Source organism: Esox lucius, chromosome 8 (assembly GCF_011004845.1).
Source record: "Esox lucius isolate fEsoLuc1 chromosome 8, fEsoLuc1.pri, whole genome shotgun sequence".
In the NCBI taxonomy this organism is placed as follows: domain Eukaryota; kingdom Metazoa; phylum Chordata; class Actinopteri; order Esociformes; family Esocidae; genus Esox; species Esox lucius.
This window is the reverse complement of record NC_047576.1, coordinates 8,020,064-8,038,441: the sequence shown is the minus strand read 5'-3', so window position 1 is coordinate 8,038,441 and position 18,378 is coordinate 8,020,064. Positions and strand designations below refer to the sequence as shown.

At 44.4% G+C, this 18,378-nt stretch overlaps 1 protein-coding gene across 2 annotated transcripts in view; it reads left to right on the top strand.

The window, feature by feature from the left end:
- LOC105011359 (guanine nucleotide-binding protein G(I)/G(S)/G(O) subunit gamma-7) overlaps nt 1–18,378 on the top strand; it is a 55,694-nt gene that overhangs the window by 16,767 nt on the left and 20,549 nt on the right. Inside the window, exons 1-2 of one of the 2 annotated variants that reach the window (XM_010871331.4) lie at nt 15,957–16,317; nt 16,862–16,889. The gene's annotated coding sequence lies outside the window, so the exon portion shown is untranslated. Of the gene's footprint in view, nt 1–15,956; nt 16,318–16,861; nt 16,890–18,378 lie in introns of those variants that run through there. The other variant, XM_034293625.1, reaches the window with a different exon arrangement.

Here is an 18,378-nt window from a genome sequence, read left to right as displayed (position 1 = left end):
ACAGTTTAACAGGAAAAGCTTGTACAATCATTGAACACTGAGCCACTCCCCTTTTGGCTCCCCCCCCCACCCCCGTTATTCATTCCTGTCCGATTCCAAACGGCCAATCAGCTGACTGGCTTTGCCAACAACATGACTGGTTAGAGGCAGGCAGTTAAACGGCCTCCGGAGTGGCTGTAGCGGGAACGGCGAAGAGCGGGAAGTCCAGAGTGCCGTTACACTGCCAGAAAGGACAAGGTCTGCTGGGACTGGGCGGGCGGAGGGGCTGGGGGGGATGTGGGGGGGGGTGGAGGCGGGAGGAAAAGCCATCTTAGAACAAGGGAGGGAGGGAGAGTTGTAAAGGGGAGCGGTTGGAGGAGCGGGAGAGGCTGAGTGGGAGGTAAGAGGGATACTGAGTCTTATAGTGGTGTAAACAGAAGGAGGTATCGACGGGTAAATCTGCTCCCTGACACACAGGGAATCAGCTACGCAGGTCATCATTCTCTCTTTCTTTCTCTTGTATTTCTGTCCATTTGCTGCTGTCCCTTAGTTCTGACACTCTATCCCCGTTCAATGAAAGTGCTTTTCTGTGTTTTCAGGAAAATCTTATCTTAGTTACATACACGGTCTGCATTTGTCTTCCTAAATGCTCTCTGACAAACTCTTTAAATTGACATATTTTGTTGCACACATGCAGGCATACACTTACACACACAAGATACATACACACATGCCCGCACACACACACACACACACACACACACACACAGACATACACCCACACACATAATCACACTCATTCTCTACTCTGTGTGTGTGTGTGTGTGTGTATGTATTTGTATCTAAGCGAATAACATTTTGCTCAAATTTGATCCTAAGAAAATATTTTCTATGTGAAAAGAAACACTATACTTTGACTGTTAGGGACAGAAACACAAAATTATCTGTCAGAAAATTTTTGGGGGGATTTTTGCAACAGAAATGTCCCTGTAACAAACAGCTTCTAGTGTTTAGGTGGGTTTCTCCCTCTCATCAATATTCTAGAAGTTAACACTTGCACACACCCACACCTGTAGCTCCGTCATCATGAAAAACATTTGAGCGCCTAGTCCGGTCCCATCCCAGAACTATGCCGATCCCACTGACTTAACCCACTACGAGCGACAGGTCCGCGGGCCTTCAGTACATCCTCGGAAAAGCTAGACAGCCCAAAGGCACATAGAGTATTCTGTTTGTGGAATTCCACATGTACATAAACAAAGATCTGTCGTGTAATCACACATACAAATGGCTTAAGACATGCATGAGGACATGTTTTTTGCACCCCCCCCACTCCCAGAGGCAGCGCTGATTGGGGGAACAGCAATGTTTCATGGCAAACCTGGAGCAACTAGGTTTAACTGTCTTGGTCCAAGATAGAACAACAGATTTCTCATCTTGTCGTCTCAGGGATTAGGTGTGGGTGGAACCTAGAAAATTATGGGCGTATTGATTCCCATTCTCGGAAAGTCACCCTCTGAGTTTGTCAGCAGCAGTTTTATAGGGTTCCGCGGCGCTCGATTGCAATGCCCTCTGGGGAAACGGAATAAAAAGGATGTCAGGATTAGAGTGTCTATTAAATTATGTAAAACACAACATGTGACAATCGAAGGCCCTTGTTCTGACACTGACGGATAAATGTACACGGCCGGGGCGCATTCCCCCCCCTACACGGTCAGTGGAACCTGCTCTTAAATGCACTGGGTTCCATTTGGCGAAAGAGACGCACACGCAATTAATCCCATCAAAAACAAAATAAGGTGTGGCGTTAACGCGTTTTTTTTTTTAAAGCGTTAGTGTTCAGAATCTGTCCTCCAGAGCCACCCTGATCATCTCCAATCTGTGACAGTTAATTTGGAAAACCCTGGTAGTCTTGAACTCCTGTGTTTCCCACGGAACTCCTGCTTGTCTGAGAGTGATGAGATGACCAGGATTCCCTCCCAGCCAAGACCAGCCAAGCCTGTCCAACCCTGGCCACCCATAAATCCAGCCACCACTGATACACTCAGTAGGCTCTATCAGCTAGATCAACAAGGAGCTGTGTCTCTTCTCAGGCCTCCGTGTCAAGCTCCAGCCTCCTCGAAGAGAGGAGGGGCGCTGGTTCCCACACTTCAATTTAGTCAAGCCCGGCTGGCCCCTTCTTCCCCTCCTGGGGTTCACTGACCACCTTCTCGCGTCATTAGCGAAAGACCAGACTAAGCGTTCGTCATCGCACTCTGGCGACTCCAACAGGCCAGCGTTGGGCCTGCAAGTAAATTTTCCGGAGGAGTGTTCTTCTCCACGTGCCTTGGTCCTGGTTAATTTCCTGGTTGAGTGAGCTGTGTTGAACGAGGCAGAACAGCTGGGCAGGACCGTCTCGGAATGTCCATGCCTGCAATGCCTGATTCAAGACTGGTTCAAACATAACGTTTCTTCTCAGGACGTCCTTGGTTAATGAGTCCGGCGGTCTGGGGTGTTTCCCTGGCACTTCCATGACCCAAAGCTGGAATTGTGAAACCCGGAGTTAGCTTGCAGGGGGCCTGTGGCTGGTTGTGGGGCTATTTGTTTTGACACCCCGGGTGCCAGCACTTCTCTCAGGGCTGACCTCAGGGACCCTATGGTAAACTCTGGGCAGGCTGACCTCAGGGACCCTATGGTAAACTCTGGGCAGGCTGACCTCAGGGACCCTATGGTAAACTCTGGGCAGGCTGACCTCAGGGACCCTATGGTAAACTCTGGGCAGGCTGACCTAAAGTGTTTGAAAATGTTCCTGCAGAACAGGTGGCATGAACTGTGTGCGTGTGTGTGTGTGTGTGTGTGTGTGTGTGTGTGTGTGTATCTGTGTGTGTCTGTGGGTGTAAGCTCTCAAATGTTTTCAATAACAACAAAACACAGTGTCCTAAGTTTCAGTTCATTCACCTATTTTTGTTTTACCAACATCATTGTAAGAATGATCTCCCTCACACAGTAATCAGGAAGAGGAGCAGCCAGGCCTGACCTGTACCCAGACAGCATGTACCCAGACAGCATGTATCCAGACAACAAGCACATAGACAACGTACCCAGACAACATGTACATTGAAAAGAGGGAGAGAAAGAGGAAAGAGAGAAAGAGGAGAGACAGAGAGAGAGAGAGAGAGAGAGAGTGTATGTGCATGTGACTGCTGCATGCCCCAATTAAACAGGAGTTAAAAGAGGGGAGGGTCAAACTCACACAGAAACATTTAGACTACATAAAAGTCCAGCTACCAGTACAAATCCAGAGGTCGAACCATGCCCTGGAACATTTAAACCTGTCATTCAAAGCTCTCTGTCACTTGGGCATGTCACCTGTCAGTAGGCCTTATCCAGTAGGCCGGGGAGAGTGTGTGTGTAAATACAGGGCAGCGCTCGATGACAGCCTGTGGCCTGACATGTCGTCTTTTGGGCAAGCAAATAATACTTTTGTTTGTGCACCACTATCCTGTGGGCTCCAGAGGTTCCAGACAGACTGGTCTTGGTACAGTGGAGTCTCAGGAGTTCTGCTCTGCTATTTAAATCCACTGGCCTTTCATTGCCTTACATTAGTGGTGATGGTGGGTGTATAGAGTCATATATATATATATATTTTTTAACTTCTGTAAATGGCACTTTTTACATTATCCGAAGACATCTTCAAAGTTAGTATCCAAATTATATCTCAATCTACAGGGATTCTTATTTTATCATCACAGACTATAAAAGTTCTTTATTTTTATCCTGCTTTTTCCTGTTGAATCCTTTTCTTATTTTATTTTTACAATTGTGAATAAACATGGTGTGTCGAGGACTACAACTTAGGTGGTGTCTGTGAATGTTCAAGGGTTTTCAAGTTCCCCAATGTGCAAGATGTTCTTAAAAAACTACTACAAAATGAAAGAAAGAAAAAAAAAGACTTGGTAATTGGACCAAAGAGCTCAGATGTGTTCATATTCTCAGAAAGATATATTATCAAGATGTCTGAAAATAGCATGAACCTCAACTACCCAAAATTAAATAACTCCATAATATATAAATTACCTTGCTATAATTTTTGGCCTGTTTTCAGGAAAGTTTTCAGTAAACTTAGTGAATAAATATTTCCCCATTCCTGTATGATTTGTCTCCAGTGTTTTTTTTTACATGCTGGAACAAAGTGAACAACGCCTGCATCATCACTCAGGTATTCAACCCAAATGGCCAAGAATTAAACACGCTTTCAGCAGTCTATGGGACATAATTTTATTGTTATTAATTTATTTACACTGTATTGTAGTCCTATCTGGCGGTTGACATGTTAGCTGCTCACCCACTAACCTCTGGAGGGAAAGGTGTCTTGTTCCTCTTTGATATAATTAGTTGGCTCCTCCCTGTGTGTCCTCCCCAGTCTATCTAATGAGAAAAGGATCTTTACAAAAGTTCACTTTGTTAACCAATGCAATACACAGGCAGTGAAGACACTAATAGCCACTTTATACATTATAATGTGATTGGAATAGTGTCATTTGGTGTTGTCTTTGTCAGGTCTGGCACGGACGAATGGAGGATGAATGCATAGCAATGTTTGTTACGTGTGTCTATTGGAATTGGTATGTTAGACCTTGATGCAGTTTCTTGTGCTGTATTGCGTTGTCAGTGGATGTCTGTGGCGACCCAATCCTTACTGAAGAGGTGTTAAGACTAATGACAATGCTTTAGGATTTTTACACAGGAAGACGTCTTATTAGACAAAACAATCCCCCGGGACTGATTGTGGTCTAGCTGCTTTCATCACTTTCTTCTCATAGTTTTTCAGGTGAAGGTGTGCATGTTAACATGTTAGCTAACACCTGGGCTTTGTAATGTAGTGCATTGTAGTGATATTTCCTTTGAATTAAATAGTGTCAGTACTTACTGAAAATGCCAATTCTAATTAATTGTTTCCTCAAACTAATCCACATGTACAATCCAGCCCACCCAGACCAACCTGGATAACTAATGTTACATTTATCTTCCACTTTTAACATAGCAGTTTGTACTAACAGCTGTTTTCACATGCCTTGAATGGTCACTGCTTTAGTGCTACCGTTGAATGACTAGGAAAAACTGTAAGTATGCTCAATGATTATTTCAGAAATCTAGTTTCTGTCATCTTGTTTAGAATTTGTTTTGTTGAAGTTTAATATTTTGCTTTGCTTGTGTAAGTGCAGTTAACTGGAATTGGGTTTTCCCAGGCACAGTAAAGTCCTGTCTCGCCTGGTTTGAGGGCCAGTAAATTCTTTAGCAAGGGTTGAGGTGCCAAACATTCACACCTGGGCATCTGAAGCCTGTGTGGGGGGTGCCAGGGAGGTCAAAGAGGTCAGAGTAGGGGGTCAGGGAGAGGCAGATAAGAAGAGAAAGCAGAAAGAGGTTTGGATGGGGTGTGTGAACCTATGTAGTTCTACAGTTCCAGGGTAGAGGTGTGAAATCCCCTCAGACTATGTTATGGTGAATAAACTTCTGCAGGTGTGAGAAATGCTGGTCTGTCTTGATGAGGGTTGCAGACTCGTCTGTTAAAAAAAAAAAAACATGTTGTGTTTTGAGAGACCTGTATTTGTGATGCTTAATGGTAATTGTGCTCATTTTCTGTAAGTTAATTCCCTTTTATAAATCTCCAAGTTAATTTGTACATATATTAATTGCATAACAATGAGTCTGTGATAGGCTTACAGATAATAAACACCAGGATGTAGAGTTATTGCCACCATCATGTGACCCTCATCATTATCCGAAGACGGTAAGTGTCAAACAGTTACACCCCTCACCCTTTATTTCTCCTTAACCTCATCAAACGTTGGCCTGCCTACATTAATGCAACGCAGCAGGAAACAGGAGAGGTCTGGAACATTCTAAATTGTGTGCCGTTGTAGTGATCATGGATAACGGACACAGTTCTCTGAAATGCACTTGAACAAATGACGTCTGTTAGCTGTAGGTTTTGGTGTGAGAAATCTCCACATGATTGATTATCTATTTGCCAGAGTTCAAAGGACACAGATCATCTATCATTTCCTCATCTCGGACGTATAATTAGTGCCGAAGCTTCAGAGAGTTGTTGAAACATTACTCAATCCACATGTTTTTAGAAATGAGTGTGAAAGGTTCAAGATTGCCCTAACCTTTCCGTCACAAATTATCTGATTTAAGTACAGTAATGTGTGTGTTGATTTGCTGTGACACAGTAGTTTGCCATCCTATGCTCTAGGTCAAAATAATTATTCTAATTAAAAACCCTTCCATATACAACAAATAGGATTATCATAATCATCTCTCAAATGTATACGGTTTTCCTTGAAAGGTAAAATGGTTTACCTGAGGATTTGTATGTATTTTTTTACATTTAAGTTATTTATCAGAAACTCTTTTACAGAGGAACTTCCTGAAGTAAATGCATACATTTTCATATTTTATCAAACTTTTTTATTCATATTTAAAAAAAAAAAATAGATACTGTTTATATCTACATTTTCTTGTTGTTTTAAATCTTTGGTAATGTAAATATAATGTTTGAATCCTTTCTGGGTGAACCACCATCCTGCTGTAGAACAGTCTAAGATCTGATCATTGTTGTCAATCACAACTGATGTTGGTGTTTAGGAGATTAAATTACACAGCAAACCATAATCCTGAAGCCAATGGAGTCTCACTGGACTGCACAACTGGCATTCAAAGGGCAAGAAAATAACAACAACAAGAAAGCAAGGAAGCAGACAATGTGGGTCAATGGGTAAGAAGGAGAATGAGAACAGTGTGGAACAAATGGAAAAGACTGTGATGGGGGCTGGTGGGAGGCAGTGAAAGGGGATTGCCAGGGGGCAAGGTGTGTGTGTGTGTAAAAGAGATCACATCTCTGGGGCAGGAGTTATGACTAATGTTGCCTTTGCAGAGAGACAGGCTGACAGAGTGTGTACAGCACAGGGAAGACAGGCTGACAGAGGGTGTACAGCACAGGGAAAACAGGCTGACAGAGGGCGTACAGCACAGGGAAGACAGGGACTGTGTGTCCAGCACAAGGAAGACAGGGACTATGTGTCCAGCACAAGGAAGAGGGGGACTGTATGTCCAGCACAGGGAAGACAGGGACTGTGTGTCCAGCACAAGGAAGACAGGGACTATGTGTCCAGCACAAGGAAGAGGGGGACTGTATGTCCAGCACAGGGAAGACAGGGACTGTGTGTCCAGCACAGGGAAGACAAGGACTGTGTCCAGCACAAGGAAGACAGGGACAGTGTGTCCAACACAGGGAAGACAGGGACTGTGTGTCCAGCACAGGGAAGACAGGGACTGTGTGTCCAGCACAGGGAAGACAGGGACTGTATGTCCAGTACAGGAAAGACAGGGACTGTGTGCTGGACTCCTACAGTAGTTAACAACACAGGCCAGTAATGACGTCACAACCGGTTTAAAGGTCTCCTACTGGAACAGCGAGTCAACTGCAAGACCTGACCACAATTGCCAACAAGCGAGGAAAAGATGTGACCATCCCGGTTTCTAAATGTTTTCCATCTGTCTTTGATGTCTTGTCTAAGACCACACTTCCCTCTACCCCCACCAGTTAGATATTGAACTCATCTGCACGGTACTCAACGGTATACTATCACGTCCTGCCCCTGATGGAGAGCTACATGTTAGAACATTGCTGGTATTAACTCTGCTGTATGGATATCAGAACAGAGTCTTACCATTTTAATGCAGCATTTTAATAATACCCAAGGCTTGAACCAATTAACTATATGTTTCAGGCTATTGGTCCATTTACCTTTGACCTATAAGCTCTAACCTATAATTCACTCATCCTTCTCTCACCAATTGGCACTCGGTTGATACCATCTCAACAAGATTTTCCGAACACAATAGAAGTCCCTTGGTCTGACCTTTCAATAGAAGTCCCATCATGACCTTTCAGCCTTCATGTTGTGGTGATTCCCTTAGACCTGACGTTTGGCAGTGAGCCTGGAGATACTTTAGTTGCTAGCGGAGCAAGAGACTTAAGCCTTTCTCATGAAGTACTTCACCTATAGTGACAGGTTTGGGCTGATGCAATCTTCTGGTCTAAAGTCCTTGAAGAGGCTTAAATGGAGCTTAGATCAAACGGATCCTTCAGTTTGTTGAAGTTGTCATCCTGCTCACTGTAGGCTATTTGGTTTTGTGGAGTTCTTTAAGGTCTTTTGTGATTGGATATCTAAATCAATGCAACCTCTGTAAGCCAAAGGCGTGATCATCATTATGATAGTCGTAATGTTGAATTTAAGCTGTCTGACGTTCAATGGCATAAATTGAATGGAGTCTAAACTCGATGTGTTCAATCGTTTGGTGTTTGAAAAGCAAATCTAAATCTTTTGTGCAAACTTCTATTGTGCAAAACAGGGTCATTTTAATCATTTCGAATAATGAATGTGAATAGTTATTTGCACAGCTTTCCTCTAGGTGAAACTGTAGGACTGCAGGATGAAAGACTTTTAGAAATACAGAGTGTGTTGAAACATAACCACCTGGGGCAAATTTTGTGTAGCATACATTTGCAGTGTCTTTTTGAGAGTTGTTCAGAGGGATGGTGGGGATTCCCTGTTTGACTCAAACCACTGACATAAACAACTGTCCAGGTGTAGTTTCACTCCTCAAAAACCACCTTGCATCTTAAGCTAGAGTCTATCTGCAAGATATTACCCTTTTAAAGCCACAGTAATCAAGACTTCAGGCGTTAGATTATTTCGTTGTGTAAACATTTATCGCTCGAAACACCACCTTCCAACCTCGCGCACACCACATTATCGATGTTCAAGTTTCTGTGCAGTGCGCATGCATTTCGCTCGATTTTCAGTCGACATCTACTACCCGGCGTGGTACGTCTCGAACTTTATGGGAATGATTATGCAAACCAAGATAAGTCAATCTAGCGTTTTATTCTCTCTCACGTTAAACAAGCCCTTTGTGGCGCCATAATATAGGCCATGTAATTCAAGACTAAATATTCTGTAAGGCTTGGCACTTATATGCAAAATATTTTGCATGTTTCTCAGTGTAGATTTAGCTAACTGCTCCTACATTAATACCACCTCCTCAGAGCCTCCTCCCAACCCTGAAGACACAATCTGCCCGTATCTGTTGAATCACCCCGTGCGCACAACGTTCCCCTACAATGCATTGGTATGATCGGTGATTCACAGTCGTAATGTAGCCGGTAGGAATTTACTCACTTTACTGATGTCGGTTCAGTCTCTAGCGCTTAGTGACTCAGCACAGAGAAAGTTCCCAGCTGACCAGGACTGGGCCACGTTATCAACACCATGCTGTAGCACACTGTAACTTCAACGTCGTAACTAATATCTGGTCTCTGATGGAGCTTTTCCAAGTGAGCCTAATTATTTGCGCACAAAAATCAATGGGAAATATACGGCATGATAATGACGTGTGTCACGGTTAATCAGTACACAGTATTAATACGATTTGCTTTCTAAAAACGCAAATTTAAACAAAAACATGCTGTCAAAAGCATCACAGCATCACATCACATTCATACATATTTCAAAGCAAGCTTTGTTAGAGCCGCATCCAGCGGGTCCTGGTGATGTTGTTTGTTTCCAGTGTGAGCTGCATCAGGGACCCTGGCGGCAGCAAGGCCTTATAGTGTTTGTAGTAATAGGGCCAGCTCCGTACTCCTCATGGTAATACAACACTGACAGACACACGTGTGTTTCGATGGTGTACATATTAAATAGTTTTTAGTGTGCGCATGTGCCTGTTTGTGCGTGTACATGTTTGTGTGTGTACGTTTGTGCGTGTGTACATGTTTGTGTGTGTGCGGCAGCTGTATTAACAATCGCCCCTGACAGAGCAGAGGCTGCAGATAACGCATCTGTCCAATACTGATGACATCAGGGGGGGCAACTTGGGTCACAGCTGCTGACATCATCACCCTCTAACCATCACACACACACACACACACTGAGAATAGGATGTGGGCGGTGTGTGAGTGTGTTTGTGGCGAAAGGGGGGAGAATCACACCTGGGGGATGGAGAGAGAAACATAGAGAAGGGTAGAGAGACTGATAGAAAGAGAATGAGAGCGAGTGCTCAGCATCTCCTGCTTCAGGTTGACTCTGATTCGCCCCAGCTGGGTTAGACTGGTCGGTGGTCCGTCTGGATGAACGGTCAGCGTTTACCCGTACGTCTACCGGTTCTTATAAACCGGATATGAATGGCAGACAGGAAAACAATCTCAGTCCAGCGACGGGGCTTCAACTCCCCCGCTACCATGACAGAGACACAATGTTCTCGGCAGCTTGGAGTCGTTACCGTAGCAACAAAACCTTGCTGCTTATTCAATGCGTGTTAATATGTCGAGTGTGCCTTTGTTGAAATGAAACCTGCTGTCATCGTATCGCGCCATGAAATACCACACACACACACACACACACCCTATCTTTGTCTCTCTCTCATGAGATCCGATGTGTTTTACTTCTCATTCAATAACATTTTTTAACCCCTGGCTGGTCTGGGAACGGACACGCCACTCGTTTTAGTGTCTTGTGAAGGGTTTGAACCGTCGTATGTTCACGCTACACACAGCGTAGATTCCCCCACCCGGGCTCAGTCAGGGCCCGTATCTGAGCGCCACAGGAAATTGGCTTTTTACCTGTGACCTTCTGGCTTAGAAGGGAAGGTGACACGGTTTTTGCGAGGTTGAGCCAGGAGTAGGGAAGGTCAGCAGGCATGACGATGAGGGCCAAGGAGATTGAGTCAGCCATGGAGGAGAATCATTTTCATTTGCTCATGTATTTGCATGTTTTGACTGTGCACAACATGCTGGACAGCATATAGTTGTCAAGCTTATTGGTGATTGACGTCCTTGGGTTGGAATTCAATTAGAACTCATCTGTGAGGACATACGTCGGTTTAAAGAATTTGCAGGATGGGTCTTTGGTGTAGGGAAGCAAGTACATGCAAGGACAAAACATACACTCAATGAAAATCAATTCAACTAATTTCATGAATCTTTGCCTCCGTTAATAAAACAGATATTTCAAAACTCAAAATACTAGAAACAGTTTTAATGCAGAAGTAAACTGTTTTTTTTTTTTGCTTATATTGTATTAAATGCTGTGGCAGGACAATACTAGCGGAATAACTGTTAGGGTGTCAACATTGACAAAACATTGTTAATATGCATAGCCTGTGGTGTGTGTCTGAGTGTGTGTGCGTCGTTCTTGCACCCCGGTATGTTTTCGTAACAAGGGGACCCACAGTACATTAGAGAACATTGCTGTGTGGGAGTGTGTGAGTGTATAACTTAACAGTGATGGTGCCAGCTGTGTGGCAGAGGGGGATTGCCTTGAGCGTGGGCATTCGAGAGAGAGAGAAAAAAACGCCTGTGTGTGTGTTTGTGTGTGTGGTTGTGTGTGCGTTTGTGCCGTAGCGGAAGATTCTAGCGCGGTCTGTGAGTGACGCAGTGAGTGGGCTGTGCCTGCCGGCTCAACTTTGTGAATATGACCTCAAATGTGATGATATTTCACACAGAAAGAAAGGGATTCCATGAGGTTATTTGGTTTCCTGCCGTGACTTGGCTTTAGGTCAACCACGATACATTACTTACAGTTGGAAAGGGTCAATTCCTTGTTTTTTCCATCTGGTTTAGATTAAATGAATCTGTCAGTGCCGACCCCCCCACAAAACAAAACATCGAACCAAGCAGGTGGGGCTAGGGGGGGTTTTGCACATGCATGCTCGTGCAACCATCAGCACATCAGACTGCGTGAGTAACCTGACCAAAAAAAAATTCACAGGTAGAACATCTGATACTGTGGTAGGAGCGATCCCAACGCCAGCCAATTTACCGCTCAGGTTTCCTGGCTGAACTGACGATGCCAATGATGTGTTCATTTGTGTTTATGACATTAAAAGTGTAGGCCTAGATTCTCTCACATCATGTTAAGTACTCCTTGTCTTCCTAATAAATGAAAACCTTAAGCCAGCCACCCGTCAGTTGAATGGGACATTATATCTTATCATACTGTTGTCTGAAAATACAAGACGCCCTTCCTAGGAACTAACTGTGGCATACACACTCCGGTTCCTCTCCTCAGAAAGGACACTATCTATATTCCTTAGGAACCTATCGCTTCATAAGGGCGCACAAACACATGCTAGTCTCTCCCCCTCGCTCACACTTTCTATGGAGTGGAGATATGCTGTGGCTAGAGCCAAATCCTTACTAGAAATAAAGACATGGTGTACATGCATTCTCTTCTCTCTCTCTCTTTCTCTCTCTCTCTGTTAGTCAGTCCCTAGTGCTAGCATATTGCTGCAGATGAAGATAAGATACACTTCATTAACGTCATTCAGGGAATCAAATAGATTTATTTTGCTCCAACTGAAAAAAATAAATAATGGTCAACAGTTCTGCTAAATACCGGTAATGACGGCCTGGGGGTTAAAATGTAGGAGCGGTGATCTAAAGGTCATTGGCTCAAATCCTCAATGCGACAAGGTGGAAAACCTGTTTTTGTGCCCTTGAGCAAGGTGCTTAACATGAATTGCTCATGTAAGCCACCCTGGTTAACAGTGTCTGCTATATGACCAACATTTAAAAAATGGCCCGAGTCTGATCACATGACAATATGTTGCATAGGCGTAGCAACAGGAAGTCAATGAAGAGATTCTGGCCTCTCAGTGTGTCATGGAATTCACTTCTTGAGCCATTTACTGCTGCACTGCCTGCCTCAAGGTCTCCTGTCTGGATCAGGGGCCAGGGCGGTGACGGGCTGCCCAACCGCGGTGTGTTGTCTATGGGCTCAGAAGACGTCAGTGGCTGCCTTGACTGTTGGCGACTCAGTGTGCGCGCAAGAGGTCTACAGAGCCCAGCTACACCAGACCAGCCCCCTGCTACAGCGCCTCCCGGCCTCACCAAGGACACATCGAGCCCGGAAACACCGAACCTGTCTGGTGCTACGCTCCTGCAGTCAATCACACACAAATGAACTTGTACACACATGCTCACACACAAACACACAGATATGTGCTAACCCCTGAGCTACTGGAGGGCGCGTGGCCAAATGCTGCCAGTCAGTCATGCAGAATGTACGTCACTTCAGACATACTCAACGTCATTTCTGGAAATGCATGTGTAAGCCTAGCAGATGTCCGAAGGCGAGGCTGGGCAACGCCACACCTAGCCTGTCTAATCTTCTCCAGATAGTGTTTATTTTTCCATTTATAGGCAGTCATTAAATAAACATTAAAAATACATTTTGGTGGGATACGTTGTAGAAAACATTTGTTGCATTTTGAGAGAGCATTTTTATGGGTGAAATACATTTCAAATTGCACACATTTTTCTTCTAAAATAAGGCCACTGGAAAGGGAGAGCCAGAGAAACATGATGAAAAATAACGAATAAAATGTCACACGACAATGAAAATGTTGATTGATCCGTACAGTAGATTATAAAATCGCTGTTTTTTTAATCCTTCCTCAGTTTATTCATATCAAACTGGAACTTCTTCAAGGACCCTTGCATCAAGCCATTCTGCTTGTTTCAAACAAGGAAGTAATGTCGGTCAACGTGTTCGAGGTCGGGCTCACTCACTCGACAATCTCAGCTTTGCAGTGAACCTCCCTCTCTGTTGCCTCCCCCACACACCCCCGAGGTGGTGCTGTCAAATTTGCATTGTCCGTGGGGGCTTCCCAGCCTCTCTCCAGCTAGCGGCGCCGTCTGTGTTTTTGCACAAAATTATTGTCACCAATAACATTGTCAATATACTGCATGACACATGTCAACATCACCTCACTGTTGTGCAGATTATGCTGCAAAGAAACAGAATTATTAGACCTTTTATTCTGGTATGGTCCTCAGGTAGCATGGTTCCTGTGACAGGCTTAGGATTGGGGGCCTGAGGTGCTTTTGGACAGCTTCACTACAAATGTAAAATGTATGATTAGATAGACAGACAGGCGGACAGACACACCCACATATGTGGTATGTAGAGGTTATTTTTAACTGGACCATTAATGGGCCTGAGAGGAAGTGACCAAGAAAACTGAAGAGAGAGCGCACTCGTGAGAGAGAGATAGTGAGATCGAAAGTGATATTAAGGGTGGTGAGGGGTGGGGGGGGGGGCAGTAGCATTGTCACTTAAAGGGTGCGACCATATAAGGGCAGAGGAGGAAACTAGACCAGGAAGTGAAGTCCTGCCTGTACCACATGATTTCCAGTATTCAGATGCTGTCAATGACACACATGGACACACAGCAGATTACTGTATCTGAACACCCCAAGTACATTCAGACAGCCAAGGAAAACATTGCACAAAAGCACCCAAGCTGAAAAAGTTATGTATGTATGTAAAAGAATTTCTGAAATCTTTAGCTGGGTAGCCATCATTTTGTACATTTTGAAGAGACCGTATATATATATATATACACTGCTCAAAAAAAAAAAATGACTGGAACATGTAATCATCACAGTATTACACCAAGTCAGTTGAACTTCAGGGATATCCATCTGTCCAGTTAGGAAGCGTAAGCGAATCAGTGTCACCTGTTTTGGTGCAAATTAAAGCAACAACAGGTGCACTGGAGAGGCAACAGCAAACAAACCCCCAAAAAGGGAATAGCTTTGCAGGTGGTGGCCACAGACAATTATTCTCTCCTCATCCTTCCTGACTGATTATTTTGTAGTTTTGCATTTTGGTTGTGTCCTTGTCACTACTGGTAGCATGAGGCGGTACCTGCAGCCCATTCAGGCTACACAGGCAGTGAGAGATTTTGTGCTTTTACATTCAAATAAAAATTCTTCATTATACATGCATTTCCTCATCTTGTCTGTCTTTGTATTTTAATTCTAAATATTCATGCGCAGTTGCTGGATGTTTTCGCGGATTTCCTAATAAAAGAATGCCCCCGGGCGTTCCACTGTCTTGGTGAGCTACGGGCAATATAAAAGTTAATGTGCTACATTTATCATAAATGGGTTCTCGTCCAGAGAGGCCAGACAATGTCTTAATCAAATCCTTGAGATATTGCAGTTATCGTAGCTTGCAGACTTGACGCAGAAAGAACACCAATTGAACAGAGGTTATACGTGCGCCTCTGTTGAGGGTGAACGTGTTCGAGCCACTTGTCATATTAGACGATACCTGTGTAAGCAGTAGGTACGGTCAGGTTCTTTTCGGCTCTACTGTGTCTTGCACGCTGACACACACACACACACACACACACACACTCTGTTAAGCTGCTGCCGGTCACTTGGTGGAACACTCATCGTCAGTCGCGCATTCGACAAACACACGTTTTCATAGAAGCAGACAATACTGAAATCCATGCCGCATCGGGTCCTCACTGAACTGTTAAGGAAATACATTTCCTGTGTTTTGAAAACCCCGTCCTCCCCCCTCCCCGCTGGCGCCAGTTTAAACTGGCCTGTGTTCCATCGGAGGTATGCAGGTGTGTGTGAATGATCTCCTCTCCGAACCTCCCCCTTCGCAGCACCTCCCTTCATCCGTTGGTTTTCCTAGAACGAGTGCTGACCTCCGTTCGGCCTCCACACACACTCACACACACACACACACACAGAGTTATCAAAGCCTCTCTGCACCTGTTGCCAATGCTCGTCAGAAGAAGCTCTCGCTGCATAGCACCCCTGCTCCCCTCATCAACACCCTAATACACCTACAATAGGGTGGTGACCTCGTAATGGGCATGCAAATCGTTCGTCTGGCACCAACAGAACACGTGTGTTGGGCCAGCGCCTCTCTCTGGTCCTGGTACGGCTCAGCCTGCCTAAACAGGCCAGTGGTTATGGCGGTCATTCACCCTCATTCACCCTCCCGCGTGGCAAAATCACCAACCCCGCTTCACATCCAGCATGGTGCTTACTAATCCTCCCCCTATTTGTGGGCGAGCACAGCGTTATTGTTAACCGGCGCGAGAGTGTGCTGCCGGCGGGTCCTGTGCCTGGTGTGGATCGGAGAGAATGGACCCGATGTGCCTACACACTCTCCAGTCCCCTCCTTGACATTTCACGGTCATTATGTTGCTTGTCCTACGTTGCCTGTGTCTGTGGTTAACGGAGCCTGTTGCTAATGAGTTTCTTTGTGGTTTTAATGTAACCCAAGTGATGTTCATTGATCACTGGTAAGTCATAGCGGAAGAACACAGTCGGGCAATAGAACGAATAACTAACGAGCACGCGTCCGACATCAGACGGGAACAATGTGTGGTATTGAACTCTCCACTGGTAAAGGCAGGGATTGGCGTATTTCATGCAACTCGTTGATGTGTAATTAGGAATTGAATGGTGTTTCTCAGGTAAGGAGAACTACGTTATGTCTCTTCGTGGGTGTTTAATGTTTTTTCTACTTTGAAATGTGAACTGTTTGACAGATTCAGTACTTTGAGGATCCTAAGGGACTTGAAAGGTTCTTATAGGTTCTTAAAGGTTCGCCAATAGTGAAGAGAACTTCATGTCTTAGCTTTTCGTTCATTTATTTTATTATTCTTGGTCTCAATTTCTTCTCAGAATCCCACGTCAACTGATGACTTTGGAAAACACCACATTGTCATATCTTCCATGTTTGAGCACTACCAATTCAAATAAAAGAAAATAAATAGATAATAGATAGAAAGAAAGAAGTCTCTTCAAAGAGCTGCTAGGTCAACAGAACCATGTGTCTGAGAAACGTACTAATGCAGATTTCGGGATGCAGGACAGAGGCCAAATGGTCTCTGTTTCCTACATTGTCTGTGCAACCCAAAGCAGTGGGAACTCCGTATACATATACACGTCGCACCGAAATGTTGAAAAAAGATTTCCCGAGCTAAATGGATTACATTTTCCTTTTTGTTTTTTCAGAAGCTGTTCGAGACACTTATACAGAAAGGTAAGACAGAAGCCTTCTGACTTTTGTTGCTATCCCTCAATATGTCAGCATGCCAAGCTTTGTGAAAATCCATGCACTTTCTTTTCCCATATGTGAGTGTGTGTGAGTGTGCGTGAGAGTGCATGATTGTGCGTGAGTGACTGTGCGTGAGTGTGTGTGTGTGTTTGTGTGTGCTAAACAGTGTTACTTTTCATGCCCATTGTGGTTGAAGTGGGAAACATGGCTAAAGCCTTGTAGGTACATAGCAGTGATGTTTGAAAACAATGAGCTGAACAGCAGGCATTACCAAGGCCTCCACGGAGAGGACAGAGGCAAGGGAAGGGTCCTGTGTATGTTTCCTCAGTGAGGCCCTGTATCTACTTCGCCCAGTGTCAGATTTACTCATGGGTACCCGTTGTAAATATCTGTGCACAGTTTCAAGGAAGTTGCTATCTGGTGTTTGCGCAATTGCTGTTCAGCGTTACGGAATTGCCTGGAAGTCTTTTGGACCCGCCAACAGGCTTCCAGTCAGTGACCTGACGTTAGCTGGCATTGGCTTGTGAAACCACCACCACCTTCCATTATACTAAACGGAAATACACAAACCTAGCCAGTTGATATTGGGCCTCATTGCCCAAAATCCTGATTCATCCCTTTAAACTGACCTCTTATGCAAAGCCAAAAGCAGGTGTGGCCTATGCACATAGATCCTGGGGTTAAAAACATACCAGGCACCTGTGTCTGTATGCAAATATTCTGGCTGGAATTTTTTTCCTCAATAGTGCTTACACACCGACTTTGAAGTCAACGGACGGAACTTGACATTTCAAAGAGATACAGGTCAAGGTAAGGGTTAGGGTTCATGGCAGAGCTAAACCAGCTCAGATGTTTTCTAAGAGCGTGCAGCATGAAATGTAAACTCCCTCCTCAACATGTTGGTTACTAATCTGATAATGTGTGCCTTCAGGGCAGAGCTTTCTTCAAAACAAGAGTCATGATGAAAAACACTAACCTGACACACACCTACCTTTTGCAGATCATTGCACTTACAATTATTTCTCCAAGGCCAGTTCTACACAAACCACCACACATTTGCATTTTTAGTAGCATGCAATATGTGTACAAGTGTGCACAGTTCCCACATATTCCCATGTTTATTTTGGTCAGGTCACTGGCCTTCATTCACGAAACCTTCTCAGAAAATATCTCAGATTTGAACATGGGGAGAGACTTTCAATCATCTTCGAGTGTAATATATAGAACTGTCGCACCTCTTTGAAACGAGTGTAGATGTCATCGCAGATGATAAATCAGTCAATCTATCAAATGTATTTATAAAGCCCTTTATACATCAGCAGCTGTCACAAAGCACTTTTTTAAAACACCCAGCCTGAGACCTCAAGGAGCAAGCAACAACTTTGTTGAATCACAGTGGCTAGGAAAAACTCCTTAAAAGAGAGGAATCAGGCTCAAGAGGGGTGACCAGTCCTTTTCTGGCTGTACCGGGTGA